The sequence below is a fragment of the Anas platyrhynchos genome, chromosome 3 (genome assembly GCF_047663525.1).
Source record: "Anas platyrhynchos isolate ZD024472 breed Pekin duck chromosome 3, IASCAAS_PekinDuck_T2T, whole genome shotgun sequence".
NCBI classification, from domain to species: domain Eukaryota; kingdom Metazoa; phylum Chordata; class Aves; order Anseriformes; family Anatidae; genus Anas; species Anas platyrhynchos.
Window position 1 is genome coordinate 79,362,772 of NC_092589.1, and position 16,604 is coordinate 79,379,375.

The 16,604-nt window shown below is 39.4% G+C and overlaps 1 long non-coding RNA gene across 2 annotated transcripts in view; it reads left to right on the plus strand.

The window, feature by feature from the left end:
* Positions 1 to 379: 379 nt before the first annotated feature.
* LOC113843276 (uncharacterized) overlaps positions 380 to 16,604 on the plus strand; it is a 42,531-nt gene continuing 26,306 nt past the window's right edge. The window contains exon 1 of one of the 2 annotated variants that reach the window (XR_005264256.2): positions 380 to 708. This is a non-coding gene — a long non-coding RNA (uncharacterized lncRNA). Of the gene's footprint in view, positions 709 to 4,795; positions 4,947 to 16,604 lie in introns of those variants that run through there. The other variant, XR_011808460.1, reaches the window with a different exon arrangement.

Consider the following 16,604-nt stretch of genomic DNA (forward strand, 5'->3'; position numbering starts at 1 on the left):
CAAAGAATGTTTTCATTATACATTCTGTCATGCTTCTTCCTACTCTTCTTCAGTTCACTTTAGGCCAGAAAGGTTTAATTTTCTGTGTTGACACAGAAAGGGAGCTATCCTGTCAGTGAATGTGCAAGGGGAGTCTCCAGGGAAGGAAATGCAATTATGTTGAGTAACGTTGTTTTACTTTATTTGTAATAAATATAAAGGCTATGATGCCAAAGGACTGCAGTATAGCTGCATAAAGATTGAGTACGAATGATAAAAGAAATAGAAAATATAGCTTGGATATACAGTGAGCTTCTATTTTTCCCCAGTTGCTATAGTAATGTTTAGCACCTTTGTTAGTTATTCCAGCAAGCTCTCTCATGCTACGTCCCTGGGAGATTTGTCAGTTTGGGAAGACTGAGAACAATGAGCCTGCCTCGGATCTGGACAGACCTCATTAGCTGTGAGGATTAGACACAATACCTAGCACACGCACAGCTAACCAACCTACAGGAGCAGGGGCTTCTGTGGAGAGGGATCCCAGGATACTTTTAATGAGGCCACTCAAACTGGAGGTTGGATTGTTGTTCGACACTCCAAAGCTGGCTGACCCTACAGAAAGTGCCATCCTAATAACTGTTGTTCATGTTTAAGCACAGACTAAAAGAGCTCAAAGGCTTCTACAGCTTCAGGGGAGTTGCACTGACACTCAGAGGACCACAAAAATATGTAAGTACCAAAAGGCTGCTTTTTGCAACCAAATCAAGTTGTTGAAACAGTTTTGCTCTCATATGTGCAGCTTCCAGAGGAGTTAAGCAGGAACAGTTCTTTACAGGTGTTGGTCCTTTCCTTTTGTCTTTTCACTGTCAACTGAGTCCTCAGCATTTCTCTGCTTTCCTGGGAGGGATGAGAAAGAAGTGGCAAGCAGCACTGCCACTCCTCTCCATTTTCCTGCCTGGCTTGGGAAGCAGGTGTTTTCTAAATAACAAGGTCTTTGGATGATTCAGTGGAAATATCTGTATCTATCTATCTATATAGATTATGATGATTATTATCATATTTTTTTAAACAAAAGATCTTTCAATTTCTCTGTGCTGCAGAAGCACCCCCCAACCTGAATCAAATCTCTGGAAACTTTGAGAGCTGAATATAACAAAAGTAACTACAGTAGCAACAAAAAGGATGTTTTTGTTATTGCTGCTGTTTTTAACATTTTTAATCTTATGACAGGTGCTACAATTTTGGACTCTGGCATTGGCTATACTTCCTAAATATATATTTCCAAGTTGCTTGGAAAGTTGGCAGGAGAATCAGAGAGGAAAAAGGCATACTGAAACCTCTCCTGTCAGAATTAACTGCAGTTCACCCTCCCTCCGCTCCCCCACCCCCCCCCAAAAAAAAAAAAAAAAAAAAAGGCTCTCTTTTATCATTTCTTGAGTGTATATATAGACCTGCCTGGAATCCTAGTAAATCTCTTGAGAGTGCTGTATTTATAATAATCCCACTATAGCACTGAATTAATTAACACCGCACATGCGAATTTGTGAATTCACAAATGACAAGCTGCAAATAGATCTTTTTTGTTCTTGAGAAGCATGTGCTCAGTGAGTAGGAAAATTACAAGTCTGGAAAACTTTGATTACTTTGGGCTTCTCCATGAAGGGCCTAACCAAGAGTTTAGGGAGCAGTTTCGCTGAGATCAGAGATTTCTTGTAGGGCTTACCTTCCTTGTCATGTGCAGTTAATGGCAGCTCTGTGCAACGGGAACTATTTTTAAGTTAATGATGAGCTGATTATAAACTTTGTCAGGAACCATTATAGGAATTATAGGAATACAGAAGTGACTTTAACTTGGATCAATCCACTTGGATTATCTCTATCCTGGATCTGTTTTTATTATTATTTTTTTATGTTTTTATTTATTTATTTATTTTTCTCAAGGCATTAATGCAAATAAGAGGTTATTAAGTGTAATCTACATTCCAGTAGACACTTAGCCCTGAAAACTCATGCCAGACTCAACAAAAATTTGTGCTTTTGCAAAAATTCTGTTTGACAATTTCAAAAATATCCTATCAATTACACTGTATAAGTATCCAAATGACAGAGTGCTCCATGATGCTATCAAGATCCTCACTCTGATGTGCTTTCTGTTTTATGGGTTGAGAGAAAGACAATTTATTTCTTTAATAACACTTTTTTTTCTTTCTTTAAAAATAATTGCCAATTACCTGGACATCTGCAGTCCATACTGTCTATTACCTGAGCCTGCCCTCATCTTGGCAGTCAACAAAGTGGATGTAGCGCAAGGTAGAACACTTGCCTGATGTGGCTTTTGTCAGTTGATGTGGCTTACTGCAGAGCTGTATTACTTTAGTGCCAACAGTGGAGAGGCAGTGAGAACAAGAGGCCCAAACGAGAATGGGAGAAAGCAACATAAACTGCTCAAAAACTGTCTTTCTTGCTCTTTAGGCATGGCCTCCGATACTGTCTGTATGTAGCAATCAATTTGTAACAGATGCTATTTATTTTGATATTTATATATATATTTTTTTTTTCTACCAATACATGATGCCATGAACTGTAGCTAGATCTCTTTATCTGGAAGGGAGGAAAAAAAAAAGGAAGGTTTGGTATGCATTTAAGAAGTGAAAAACCTGCTAGAGAAGAGCTCTGTGGTTAGAGAGATGTAAAAGCCATGTCGTCTCGGCTAAGCAACACCAGTGCTTATGTACAGTGTCCTGTATTTCCAGAGAAGGCCTAAAACATCACAGGATCAGTTCCTCTACCCGCACCCAAGCTGAGTGATGGTTGTAAGATACCTGGCTTGAGAACTCTCTAATTAGATGTAGATGCTAAAAATCCAGTCACAATGCTAAACACTAAGATCAATGCACCACCAAAGAGGGCTTTTACAAACTTTCTTCTGGAATGTTATTTCTGCTTGTTGTACAGCCAGTTTCAGAAATAAACCCAGTTTGGTGAAGGACTGACTGCTTCACATGCAGGTGGAGTCACCGTCCCTGGGGGACCTGGCATTTAGGGACATGGCTTAGTGGGTGACATTGGTAGTAGGGTGATGACCAGATGACCTTGAAGGTCTTTTCCAACCTTAATGATTCTATGATTCAAGTTAGCTCTCAAGTTTGTCGACACCTGTTTGGAAGCTGGGTGGTATATGGCTTTGAGAGCACTGCAAGAAGCTGCAAGAGAAACGAAGGACATCCAATTAAAAAAAAAACAAAACTGGTAGCAATTAAGCTGAGGCTAAAGGAATATGTGAAGACAGGAACAGAGAACTCAGGTGGGTAATCAGAGCTGTCAAGGTTTTAGGTTGAACATATTTAGTTGAATGCATTTAGTATAATCTACTGCATTTGGTATAACTGAACTGAATTGAATTATCCTTTGATTCATCTGAACTTTTGAGGAAGCTTATATAATCTGGAAGGGTGTGTATTTGTTCAGTAGAGCTGAATAAGGTAAAAAATGGGTTGTTTGACTGAAATGAGACTTTATATTCTACTTAGGCCTTTCTCTAGGAAGGTGGTGACAACAAAAGTCTCTTTTTGTTGTCCAAACTACTAGCATTTGCATAGTGTGGAAAAAAATGCACAGAAATGATATTATCCAACTCTAAAATTAGAATCCAGTTAAGAAACCGGGAAAACACTTACTGGCAGGAACAAATGCTCTTATATACAAACAGACATGAGGAATTATTTTTCATTTTAGTTCAGTTGTATTTAAAACAACATTTTTTCATTACATTTTGTTGCATCTTTTCTGAGCTTTGTTATAGAACTCTTGTGCTTAAATTAGGAGAAATGTCATTGTAGGTTAAACGGTACAGCTCCCTGAGTAAGTGGCTTGAAATTAGTTTTCATTAGTTCAAATGTACACTTAACTTCAACTGGTTCTGTATCTCTTGCCTGAAGCTTGGTCACCCCTGTCTTACACATTTTCTCTTTGGTTATATTCAGATTTTTATTATTATTATTATTATTTTTTTTAAATAAGGCACTAGCTAGAATTTATCAACTGTTGCTATTTTCCTGTTTTTACTATTACCTACTTTTTATTTTTCTTTATGTTGTTTCACTGCATTCCAGAAAAATTTTAATTATATCTGACTCCAAAGGGGAAAAGCACAGACCTCAGATTTTATGACAAATATAGCACTGCATTTCCAGGAGTGTTATTATTTTTTTTTCCTCCACTTTCTTCTTTTCTTCTTGAGGAAGAATGTCTGATCTTTAGAGCAGTTGGTTCCACTGGCTCTAGAAAATGCTTTCTCCACTATATTAGCAATAAACTGGCAGATTTCAGTTACAGCATGCTCTGTTATCTGCTTTAGATCTTTTCTGCTTTTTTTTCACAGACATTCAAGTGGTTTAATGAGAGAGACACTGGACTTACTGTCCCAGAAATCACAATTGATTTTTAAAATTATTTTGATTACGATGTAGTCCAACTTTTTCTTTAGTGAATGCTCATGGCCACTAAGAATCCATTTTTCTCATCCATTTTCCAATATATTCCTTTATCTTGGCTAAGTTTATATACTTGTTAGTGTTTTCCATCGTCCATCAGGCCTTGGATGTTTATTTTTCTGCAATTTTACATGGGGTATAGTGATGGCTCCAAGCTGTGATTTGAGTAGTATGATCCAACCAGACAAAGGGATTTTTCTTTCACTTTAGTAAATACATGAGGTTGTTTACTCAATACCACATAAACTGCATCCAAGCAAAACTTAATTAGGTGTTCTGCCAGGAAAAACCTGTGAGAAGAGAGGAATGGAGAACAGCTGGTTCTGTCAGCTGTTACAGTGCTCAGACCTAGAAAGGTAAGAGAAGTGTGACTGGCTTATTTCCACCAAGAGAGTGAATATGTGAACAAGTATGGATCTTTCACCCAGGTTATTTTATCTAATAAGACAAGAGGGAAGACAAGCTTATTTGGTGGTAGGTCAACTTTAAGCTCATTTGCTAAGTCTAAATCCCTTGCAATTTCATTATGTCAACAGACTTCTGACCACAGAATTTCTCCTGCATCAAGGATGTTTACATTTTTAAAAATCTTAACACAACTGTACTGACTAAATAATGTTGTTGTCCTTCATACAGTCATAAAGTACATTGTATTCTGGGGCGACCAAGTCCTGGTCCTTCTATTTTACATATTTTTACTGCTTTTTGATGTATTTGCAAAAGCTGTTTACATTGCAAAACTCCCCTTCTTCTCCTCCCCCACCACTCACACGAGCAGCTGCTACTTTGGACGGCTTTTTCCATGGGCACGTATTGTTGCTGCTGTCTACTCCATGGAAATCTGTCACTTGATTCTTGGTATGTGATACTTGATCAGGTTTGTGATTTTTGTTGAACTCGGCATGAGCTGGAGTATCACTGGGTGAGAGCCAGCTGTGCTTTATTGCAAAAGAAGTTTGTTGTCTGTGAAATACTCCAACTTTCTATCACATCCTGATTTACCATCATCTAGCACATGGGTATTCTTTATTAGGCAGCTGAAAGCAAGACATTGTGTGCTGAGCTTGCTTAAGCTGGTTCTTACAGCATAATAGAGACGGCTTAACTGCCTTTAACTTTATTACTCCAGAATTAGCATTAAGTTCAAGAGACCAGTAAGTGTTGCTCAACAATGAGAAAATAAATGATTAAAACTATACAAGCTCTGGTGCGGTAGCATAAATGTAGCATTGGTGTGCTGGGCTGGTATAGATCAGCCTCTGAGGGTGGCATAGCTGGAAGGCAAGGATCTTATATTGACAGACTATCACTGAGATTACCCTGAGGATGACATCCAAAAACATCTAATGCAAACGTGGTACTGTGGTCCAGAATGTATTTATTTTGTGGCTTTTCTCGTTTTTCAGTCAACCCTCCCGCACTTCCATCCCAGCTTGTTTGTCACAAGCAGCTTCTTGTTTGAAGTTTAAGCCTTAGGTAACAAATTATTTTCTCCCATGTGTTTGTGCAAGTGGTTCTTCCTATAGTGAGGTTTTATGTGGTTCTGCAGTGAGAAAAATATGTTCTGCTATGCAGGACAATGCTTCTCTGGCTCAGTCCTGACAGATGTTTGCTGTGTCCATAATGTCAATAAAGACAAACTTCTTGCTTGTTATAAAGTACTCTGATATGACTATAATGCAAGTGAAGAACTTAAAAGTTGACTCTCTACATATTGGTCAGACTGTCAAAACCCAAAGAACTGCCCCCTTTGCCTTCCTGTAGCACTAATTTGAGAAGGTCGAATAACATTAACTTCAACGAGGAATGATTAACACTGAAGCATATAAATGCAAGAAGTTCATAAAAATGTGAGTTTGCACTTAGTTATTATGTCTCACAGGTATTAGGTCATTTGGAGAAAATTATTAGGGAGGTGAAAAGTGGACTTTCAAACTCTTCTAAAAAAACCATCAAGCTGACATGCCATTTAGCGGCCAAATACTCTGTTCACATATAGTGGCAGCATTAACAGTTGCTGACATTTTTTATTTCTGGCCATATGCATTTATAATGCCAAGCATAATTTATATCGTTGCATTTTGCATATTTGAGAGGAAAATTAAGTTGACAAAGCCTCGGAAATAAAAAAGCAATCAAATTGTGTTTCTATGTTGGTGGAATAGCTCTTGAGGAGACAGAATGTTCCCAGAAGATGCTAAAACAAACATGCAAACAGAACTCTAAATTAGGACCAAGGCAAGAGTTCAAGTGTTTTATTTTTCTTCTGAGACAGGCAGCTTAACTATTTGCTTCAAAGATACAGATCAAATAAATCTGGAAAGTTACATTGCCTTGCTGAATCACTGTCTGAAAGGTTATACTAAATATATTGGAATACAAACGAACCAAACACACTTGAGATACCATTCAGGGTAAGCTTTTCACTGTGTAGATAAAAGAGAAGTCTAACCCTTGCATATCAGTAGAAATAAACCTGAAAATTTTCAATATGGAAGAAGGTGTCAATATTATTTGACACCAACTGACATAGCTTCAGCTTTAGTGGTGTTAAGCAAATTTTTATTATCCCTAGATGCCAGTATCATTTCAGATGATGTTGGCTGAATTAGCTTTGCAACAGCAGCTCTTGAAAATAGTTTCTCAACACTGTGAGTGTGCATATATGTATGCATGTAAGATTTTTGGAGTGGAGAGTGATTAAGTTCAGCACAGGAAGAGTTTTCATAGTTTAATTTAGAAGCTGGAGATAAACTCAGGGGGTTAAAATCGCTATCGTGAATGTATATCTGAAGTGAATGGCATTTACAAGCTTTGCACGTGTATGTAGGAACAAAAGGTTTAAAAAAATTTTTGAAAGCAATGCATCATCCTGCAAGGTCTAATACCACCTATAAAAGAGGATCAAAAGACAGCTGCTAGCTTGTTCACACTTGCTGTATATGGCCAAAAGCATATGCACGATGATTAATCCAGGTCAGAGTCAGTCTGTCTGGCAGAAAACTGAGTGCAGCTGGGCTGACCACACGGAAGCCATTTCTCAAAACCTGGGCTTTGAGCACAGCTTGCTGAGGGTCATGTACTCCTGCCTTTCTCAATGCTACTCATAAGAGAATCAGCCCCAAACTGACCTAATTAAATGTCTGCAGTGGGAGACTGCTACCTCTGAGATATATCTGGAACAAGCTACAGGAGGAAATGATTAATCCTGTCTATTAGCAGACTGTTGTATAACATTCACTGATTTGATTTGTTAAAGCTTCAGTAACCGGTGTTTGGGGCACAGCAGAAGACATAACAGGAAGGTTCTGGAGAATATTGCTGTCTGAGAGGAAGATGGCTGTGTTCAGTGTTGGTGTTTCCTCCAGCAAAATTATCAGTGCTCCCAGTTTGCAGCACTATTAGAATGAATATCTCTGCTTTATCCAGGAAGCCTGCAGCTTAGCTGTGGTACCCCCAAGAAGAAAGGACATTCAGATAGAGAGCTAATAGTGTCTTCGTACCCCAAACCTCATCAGTCATAGCTGTCATGCACAACTTCCAGGTAAACACGTTCTTGTAGTATGGGGCAAATAAAAAGCAAACTAAACATTCCCACTATATTTTCAAATGAAAATAAATATCACCAGGATATCAGAATGAAATTGATTAATTCTTCTTGATGTTTGGATAAATACTCTTTATGGTAAACAATCCTAATTCTTGTACTATCTTTTTGGAAAATATACTTTATTAATTGTTTTTAAAGGAAAGATTTAGTAAAAAGTTCTGAAACTTCTTAAAGAGTTAGATCAATGCATTGCCACCACCAGTGGCTACCGTTACGGTAGCTGTTGATGCACTTGTTCATTAACATCCCCTGGAAAGCCGTCTGAGGATGTAGGTATAGCTGAGGGCCATTGACTGCTTCTGTTGGATGTGGGCTCTGCTTTCTTCTCCTCTCCCTGCCTTTGAGAGGACATAATGTATTTTCTCCTTTCACGTGGATTTGAGGGAGTTTTGGTAAGAAGTAAGGATGAGCTTTATTTATTTTTCCTTCTGAAAGAATGAATCAATTACATGAAATTATTATTTGGTTTGGATGTGGGAAATGTCTTCTTCTCAGTCCATGTTTTGAGCTTGGGTTGCCAGTTTCTATCTCATTCCTCTTCCTGAAACATTTACTTCTATCATTTCTCTTTAGCCTATTAATTTCATGATGTGATATTGTTTTTTCTTGGAGTGGAGAGAGGGAGTTAAGTCTTTCCATGCTCTTTCCAGTATCTTCCTGTCCAGTGACTACTTTCCTGCTCTGATATGGTCCCCTCCAGGCCTTGGGCTTCCTTCTTCTCAGCCAAGAGCAACAAGACACAGCTCTCTGGAGTGACAGGAATCAGTTGCTCCACCACACAGATGTAGGAGTGATATCTCATGTGCAAAGGTCTACTCAGTGCCACAGCAAGTGTGGGTGAAGGTTGGTCAAGGACATGCACTGCTATCTCTGCTATCTACTGACTTACTTCATAATTCATGAATTGCAGAAGGTATCTGACTCCCATAGTTGTTTATTTCAGAATTAGATACATTCACTGTGGTAAGACAGCCACACAAATCTCCCCCTAACAACCTGCTTAAAATATCAAAAAATCTGTTTAGGAAATATGAATATATATATATATACACATACATATATTTCTCCAAAAGCTTTTGCTTTTGGAATACATTAGAATATGTTCCTCTGAAGAGGAGAGTTAGTAAAAGGTTTTTGCAACAAGTTGGAATGTGTTAGCAATATCATCATTTCAAAGGAAAATAAATCTTTTTTTTATGAAGTGTGTTGGTTTCTCTGTGGGCATGATTTACTGTTATGCACAGACAATATATCTTTGAAAACTCTTCTGGCACTTCTAAAGCATCAGCTAAATAGTTGTGCTTCACAGTGGTGAAAAATACAAGAGTGAAATAATAAACTCCTCAAAATCCACATTTTGTACAATATTATAACTTCTAGCCAATGGCTTTATATTACTTGTAATTTCACCTTTTGTACTCTCTTTTTTCCAGGCAAGGAGAGCTTATAAACAGTAATTTATGTTCCAAGCATGTGATGAATAGGGAAGCCTTCCAGTGGAGTTCTCTTTGTGTTGTTGTACACACCTTAGTGGGTGGTTATGAAGTATGGACTTGTTAGAAAATAATGTAACAAAATTGTATCTAACTTGAGAAGTTTCATAAGTGGCTGTAATTGAAAATTTTTGAAATCAATAAGTTATGCTTAAGGGCTAATTACAATGGCATCATGAATCTTATCTAGAAGAATATGACAGCATTACCACTGGGTAGAAAATATTTGAAACTTTTCAGTCATTTGAGTTGGGGTGCATCTTCTGTTACCTTGTTTTGTGTCTTTCTTTTTTATTTTTAGTCTTCATTTTTTCCCCTCTTGGAGACATGATTAAAGCTCACACAAAATTTTTAGTAGGAGACTCAAACTCCTTGGCAGTTGCTACCATTATAATTGCATGTTTAATTAATTGCATGCTTGTGACTATTTCAGAACAACCGTTAAGCAGTGTTGATACCAAATATATCACCATCATGTTTCATGTGGTCTCCCTCAGCCTCTCTGGTTTGACATACAAATATATACCTGTGCCTTAAAAGGATGCTGTGAAGATCATCAGGTTACTAACAGATGTAGAGGCCATGCTGGTTAGAAAGTCTCTCCAGAAGTTGTCCAGTCCAACACTCTGCTCAGGGAGGGACCAAGCAGAGCAGGTTGCTCAGGGCTGTGCTCAGCTGAGATCTGAGCACCTCAAGGGATGGAGGCTTAACAGCCTCTAAGGGGCAGTGCCAGGCTTTGACAACCATTATGGTAAACAAACAAAATTTGTACACAGGTTCTGAGTTTATCTTATTGCTGCATGCCCACTGCCCCTGATCCTGTCACTCTTCACTCAGAGAATAGTCTGGCTCAGTCTTCTGTACCCCCTGCCTTTAGGTGACTGTAGGCAGCAGTGAAATTTCGCTGTCTCTTCTGCAGGCTGAACAAGCTGAGCTCTGCCAACCTCTCTTCACAGGACAAATGCTCCAGCCCATGACCTGGGCTGAATTCACTCTGGGTTAGCAAGGTCTCTCCTGAATTCTGAGTCCCAAAACTTCAGAGTATAAGAGGGATACAGCAGGACTCTGGATGCAGTATCACAAGTGTTGAAGGCAAACATCACATCCCTTGACCTGCTGGTAGTGCTCTTCCAAACAGAGGGCAAGATATGATTGGTCTCCCTCCATGTGATGGCTCACATTCAGCTTATTGTCTGCCAGGATCCACAGGATTATTTCTACAAAGACAGTGTCTCATCAGTGGTCATCAGTCTGTACCAGTGCATGGGGTTGTTCTGGCCTACTCTGCATGTCCCTTTGTTGAATTTTATGAGGTTCTCATCATCCCATTTCTCCAGCCCATCCAGACTCTCTGAACAGCAACTCAGCCATAATTCATATTAACTTCCTCCTCTGGTTTGGTATTGTCCACAATTTGCTGGGGGTATGTTATCTCCTATAGCATAGATTACTTAAAAAAAAAAAAAAAGTAAGCAACTCCTGTTCCAGTACTATCTACATAGTAAACGGATCTGTATTCTTGTGTTTTATGCTATTCCTGCTGTTGCATCTAAAGGTTTTGGTTTTGTTTATACTGCTTGCTGAAGTTTTATGAAGGTGAGAGTTCTGTTTCACCGCAAAAGAAACAACTGCAGCTATGTGCCTATTTTCCCCTCTTCCCAACTGCCCATGACTCTATAAATATGTCAATCAATTTATTCAGCTGTTATTCTGTACCTTGAAAATGTGGTTAATGTTTCCAAAGCACTATGAAGTAAAGTGCTGCACTGAAAAACTGCCAAATATCATTAAATACAGATTTGTGCTTCTGGAGTATAAAAATAACAACCTAATATCTCAGATATGAAAAGGGGAAAATCCCGGTTAAAGAACTGTGTTCATGATCATAATTCCAATTTAAATATTAGTCAGAGAACTGTTTGGGTTGGAAGATACCTTTAAGATCCTATAATTCCACCCCCCTGCCTACCCTACCTCCCACCAGACCAGGTTGCTCAGAGCCCCATCCAGCCTGGCCTTGAACACCTCCAGGGATGGGGCATCCACAGCTTCTCTGGGCAACCTGTGCCAGTGCCTCACCAACCTCTGAGTGAAGAATTTCCTCCTAACCTAAATCTCCTCTCTTTTAGTTTAAAGCTGTTACTCCTTATGCTATCCCTACCCTCCCTGACACAGAGTCCCTCCCCAGTTTTCCTGGAGGCCCCCTTTAGGCACTGGCAGGCCGCAATGAGGTCTCCCCAGACCCTTCTCTTCTCCAGGCTAAACAAACCCAACTCCCTCAGCCTGTCTTCATAGGAGAGGTGCTCCAGCCCTCTGATCATCCTCATGGCCCTTCTCTGGACTTGTTCCAGCAGGTCCATTCCCTTTTTATGCTGGGAACCTCTGAGCTGAACACAGTTCTCCAGGTGGTGTCTTATGAGAGCAGAGCAGAGGGGGAGAATAATCTCCCTCACCCTGCTGGCCATGCTGCTTTTAATGTAGCCCAGGATATGGTTGTTTTTCTGGGTTGCAAAAGCAGATTGACAGCTCATGTTGACTTTTTCATCAATAAACACCACCAAGTACTTCTCAGGGCTGCTCTCAATCCATTCTGTATTTGTGCTTGATATTGCCCTGACCCAGGTGTAGGACCTTGCACTTGGCCTTGTTAAACTTTGTAAGGTTTGCCCAGGCCCACCTCTCAAAACTGTTAAGGTGTTGATGGCATCAAGATGGATGCTCTGGATGGCATCCCTTCCCTCCAGTGTGTTGGCTGAACCATGCAGCTTGGTGCACCATTGTCAGAAAAGTTTCTATCATCTTTTCTCTTATGATGGTTCTAATAAAGCAGTCTCTCTCCCATCCCAGGTGTTAAGCTGATTCACGGGCATTTACTCTTAATGGTCTTTAAAAACAAACCAACAAACTCAGACCAGTCAGTCAATACTGACAGGCCTAAAGAAGTTCTCTTGACCTCCAGTAGTTCTCATCTCTTGTCCAGATGTCTGCAGTTTTTGAGGACATCCTCAGGCTGTATTTCTTCCTTCCCAAGCAGAACACATAAATAGAACCTAGGTGTGCTGATAGACCATCAATGAGAGTTTGATCCCAAAGAGGAGATAGGTTCCTAGTCCATATTATTAGCACCTGACCTCCATGCAAAGCAGTAGCTCCTGGCTCATGATGGTTTTCTACTTGATTTTGGTGTTAGAGACAGTAAATGTTACTTACCAGTAATTTTACTTTTACAGTAATTTTACACAGTGTTGAGTGGTAAACCTTCAGGTAACTGGCAATGTCCTGTGATTATATGTGGTGTTGGTGTGATATACTTCTCTGATGTTTGTCAAGTACCATGTGGGAACACTAATCAATTCTGTTTCAAAAGATCTGACTTTCAACCACAGAAATGTAGAGATAGAAAAAGTGTGTCATGTTGAATACTAATTGAAAGAAGAAGGCACATGATTTTTGATGAACTTAATGCTGAAGTTAATGAGAGCTAGCTGCAGTTGTTTAGATAGCCTCTGTGAAGAGCCCTTTGTGAGGGTATCATAGCTGACCTGCGTGGTACCTGAACTAGATTCCTGTAGTATGAGAGAAAAACTACTGTGTTGCAGACGATGTTTAACCAACTCTAATAGATCATTATTCCAACAGCTTTCTTTAGTGAGTTTTGAATTTATAAAGGATAATGGCAAATGACTTGCATTTATGCCTTTTTTTTTTTTTTTTTATGCTAAAAGGTGAGTTTCTGGTCATTTCTGACAGTTGATATGAAGAGTGTAAAAGCCATTTGCTCTGGTTTTCCATTAAATCTGTCAGAGAAGCCACCTCTCTTTCGTGACCTGACAAAACAGGTTTTTGAGTTCACTGGAGAATGAACTTTGGAAGGTTTGCTCAGCACAAGCTTGATGGGTAGGACAGCTGGGAGCTGAAATGCTTTGTGAGCTGTGCATTACCAGGTCAGGATGGGAGCTCTCATCACTGCTAGGTGCCTGGTGCACAATGTGTAACAGACTTCAGCTGTAGGTTCAGTAGTAGATTTTTTCCTTTTTTTAATAGATTCATTTGAGCACAGTAGAAGACTGATTGTGACCTGGTGGATTAGAAATAGCCTTGTTGGCTATCTTGCTAACCTGTGCGCTGTATAATGGCAGAGAAGCTGTGCTAGCTACTTGCATCCTTGCTAGCCATACTTTCATGCAGTGAGGTAAGAGATTTATTGCAGTCTCATTGAGATCTTCTGTACATGAACAAAAAAGCCAGTTCTCCTATACTTTGTAGATGCAAAACCTTTCCTGACTTTTCATGACTCCAGTATCACCAAGGACTGAGTTTTCTACTGTGAGTGTGGCCTTAAGATGAGGTAACCAAAACCTCTAAAATTTTGTCCTGCTTCTGTTGGGCACAGGAGTAAATTAGTTGAAAGACTTGCTTCCCATAGATTCATAGAAGGAAAATAGCACCCTTCTTTGTTTATGAACAAGTTTATGGGACAACTAAGAAATAAATGCGTGCGCACACACCTATTCTGTCCTGTTAACAAGATATGGAAATATGTGTGGTAACACAAAATGCTTTCATCAAGTGAAAATAATCGTAGCTACCTTGGATTATAATGTCGGGCATCTACACAGACTCTACTGTATGTGGCCTAAGTGATGTAAATATTAGATATGCTGAAAATATATCAATGATTTATGGAGAAAAATGCATTGAAAATTGTTACTGAATTTTATTGTGTTAACCTGTCACCTAGTGACTGCTGTGGCAATAAAATGAAATATTACTGATAACTCTATAGGCTAAAGTACTTTGCTTTTTAAATATATATATATTTTTTACAGAGATTGCTCCCTTTAATACCTGATACATATAATAAGTCTTTACATTTAACATCTTTCCATGACTAAACTGCTGCATCGTTTTAATATGAGGAAGTTTTGCTGTTAATACTGATTGATCCATTACTGCTATTTTCCTATATTTCATTTGCACCTTTTCACTTTTCTGTTACTACACTTGTCACCCTTAGATCACCGTATGCATGTTTAATATTTGATATTCAGAGGAATTGCACCTATACTTTTGATTTAATACTTATAAAGATTATTCTGATCAATAAAGCTGGAGCCAACAGACTTATTTGTTTTCTGCCTCATTGTGTTAGTTCTTACTGGATTTATTTTTCCATTACTATGTCTTTCTTTAGTTGCTTACACCATACCCTTGCATTTCAGAAGTTTTCATCCAGCTTTTACTAGTTATATCCACATTAGTACCCACCAGAGATATTGTTAAGGGCAGTCTATCTCTATTGTATCCAATCTTATAATAGAGTAAAGTAATCCTTCTTATCCTAGCAGTTCCTCCTGGAATGCACCAATTGAGAGTTATTCTTGACAGTTTCTGTTCTATGTAATTTTAAAATACCCATCTGGCCACATAGAAGAAACAGCAGAAAGCAGACGGGTTTGAAAGGTTTCCCAGTTACTTGATAGCATCTATTATTCACCTCCTCCGGAGTGCCCATGGGAATGTGGCCTAAATGTAGCTCTCAAGTTGTTTGACCAGAAGTACTTAAACTCCCATCAGAGGACTCACTGCCCCTTGGCTTGCTGTTGTCCCAGTCTCTGGGTGTCCAGCAGCATTTCTACAAACCCATTTCTCTATTGCTCCTCAGGAGAGGGACAGTTTTCATCAGGGCCGGTCTCTGAAATCATAGTATTATTGGTAAAATCAATGAATGAGCTAAGTATCTTGCTTCCTATGTTTATTCTTCCAAGAAAACAAAGTAAATTGCTCAGGATACGGCGTACTGATTAATAATCCTGACTGTGTACCACCATGCTGAAAGTGGCTGTAATGGTACAGGATGCCCTTGTAGTGCAGTCTCAAGCAGACAGAGGTTAACAATGTCCCTGCCCTGTGAACACCTGCAGAAGCAACCTCTCCTCTGGAAACTCTGCATCCTGACAAACCCACATCTGACTCTTAGATAGAGGTGATATAGTTAAAGGGTGACTGCATTCATTTGCTGCAGCTGCAAATGGACATTCAGGATTCCCCAGCTGAATAATGTGACTATGGATGTTAGAGCTCTTCTCACGTGTTTGAGCCAATGAATATTTAATTACATCATGTCATATTAAAATATCTTTGGCAAGAAACATGCTGCTTTTCTTGCATGAAGGATGTACAAATTACCAAATAACCAAAACTGGGATAGAGCAGATGCTAGGTTTTTGACATTCCTGGTGAGTGTGCTCACTGCTGCTCTCATGTCTAGAAGGGTGGTAATGCACAAACTTCCTTCTCTCAGGACTGTGTGTGCTTGAAATACTTGGTAGCGTGCTTCAGTACCTTGGTAGAGCTATAACAGCTTTGGATCTAAGCAGAAAAAGTTTGTAGCTTTCCTGTCTTCTAAGTAGCTGAAAGTGAGTGCTATGATTTAGCCTATAACCTTTCCAACAATATTTTCTTCTGGATAATTTAGACGCTCCTCCTCTCAGACCAATGGCTTCTGTGAATCCTGGTTTTTGTTTGTGCAGCCTCTCTGTGCCTCCCAAAAGGAAGCCTATCATAATTCCTCTGGACAGTGAGGCCCTTAACTATTTGAGTTGTGCAACTCCTGCACAACTGCTCCAGGGTGGCTGGAGACAGCGTCAGTGGTATGGTTTTTCATCACATCCATTGCAGAAGACAGGCTATTTAGCAGTCTTTACCTCTGCACTAAGTGTCTGTTGGATATCACATTTGGAAGGAAAGCTTGTGTTACTCTGCTAGCTGGTATATTCTTGCTTTAGGCAGTAAGAAAGTGGACTCCTGGTTCCCTTCCCTTGCTGTGAGTCTTCTGTTTGCTATAGACTCAAACCCCTGCTTTCTGAGGGCTCCCACTGGAAGTCAGTAAGTGTGAGGGGTGGAATAGGGATGTGACTTTGCTTCCCTCCCATGAGGAAATGGCGACTGTTTTTGTACCAGGAATGCAGCTGACTACTTGAGCCTCTGGGCAAAGGGGAAGTAAGGCAGGAATCATGTTAAGCCTCA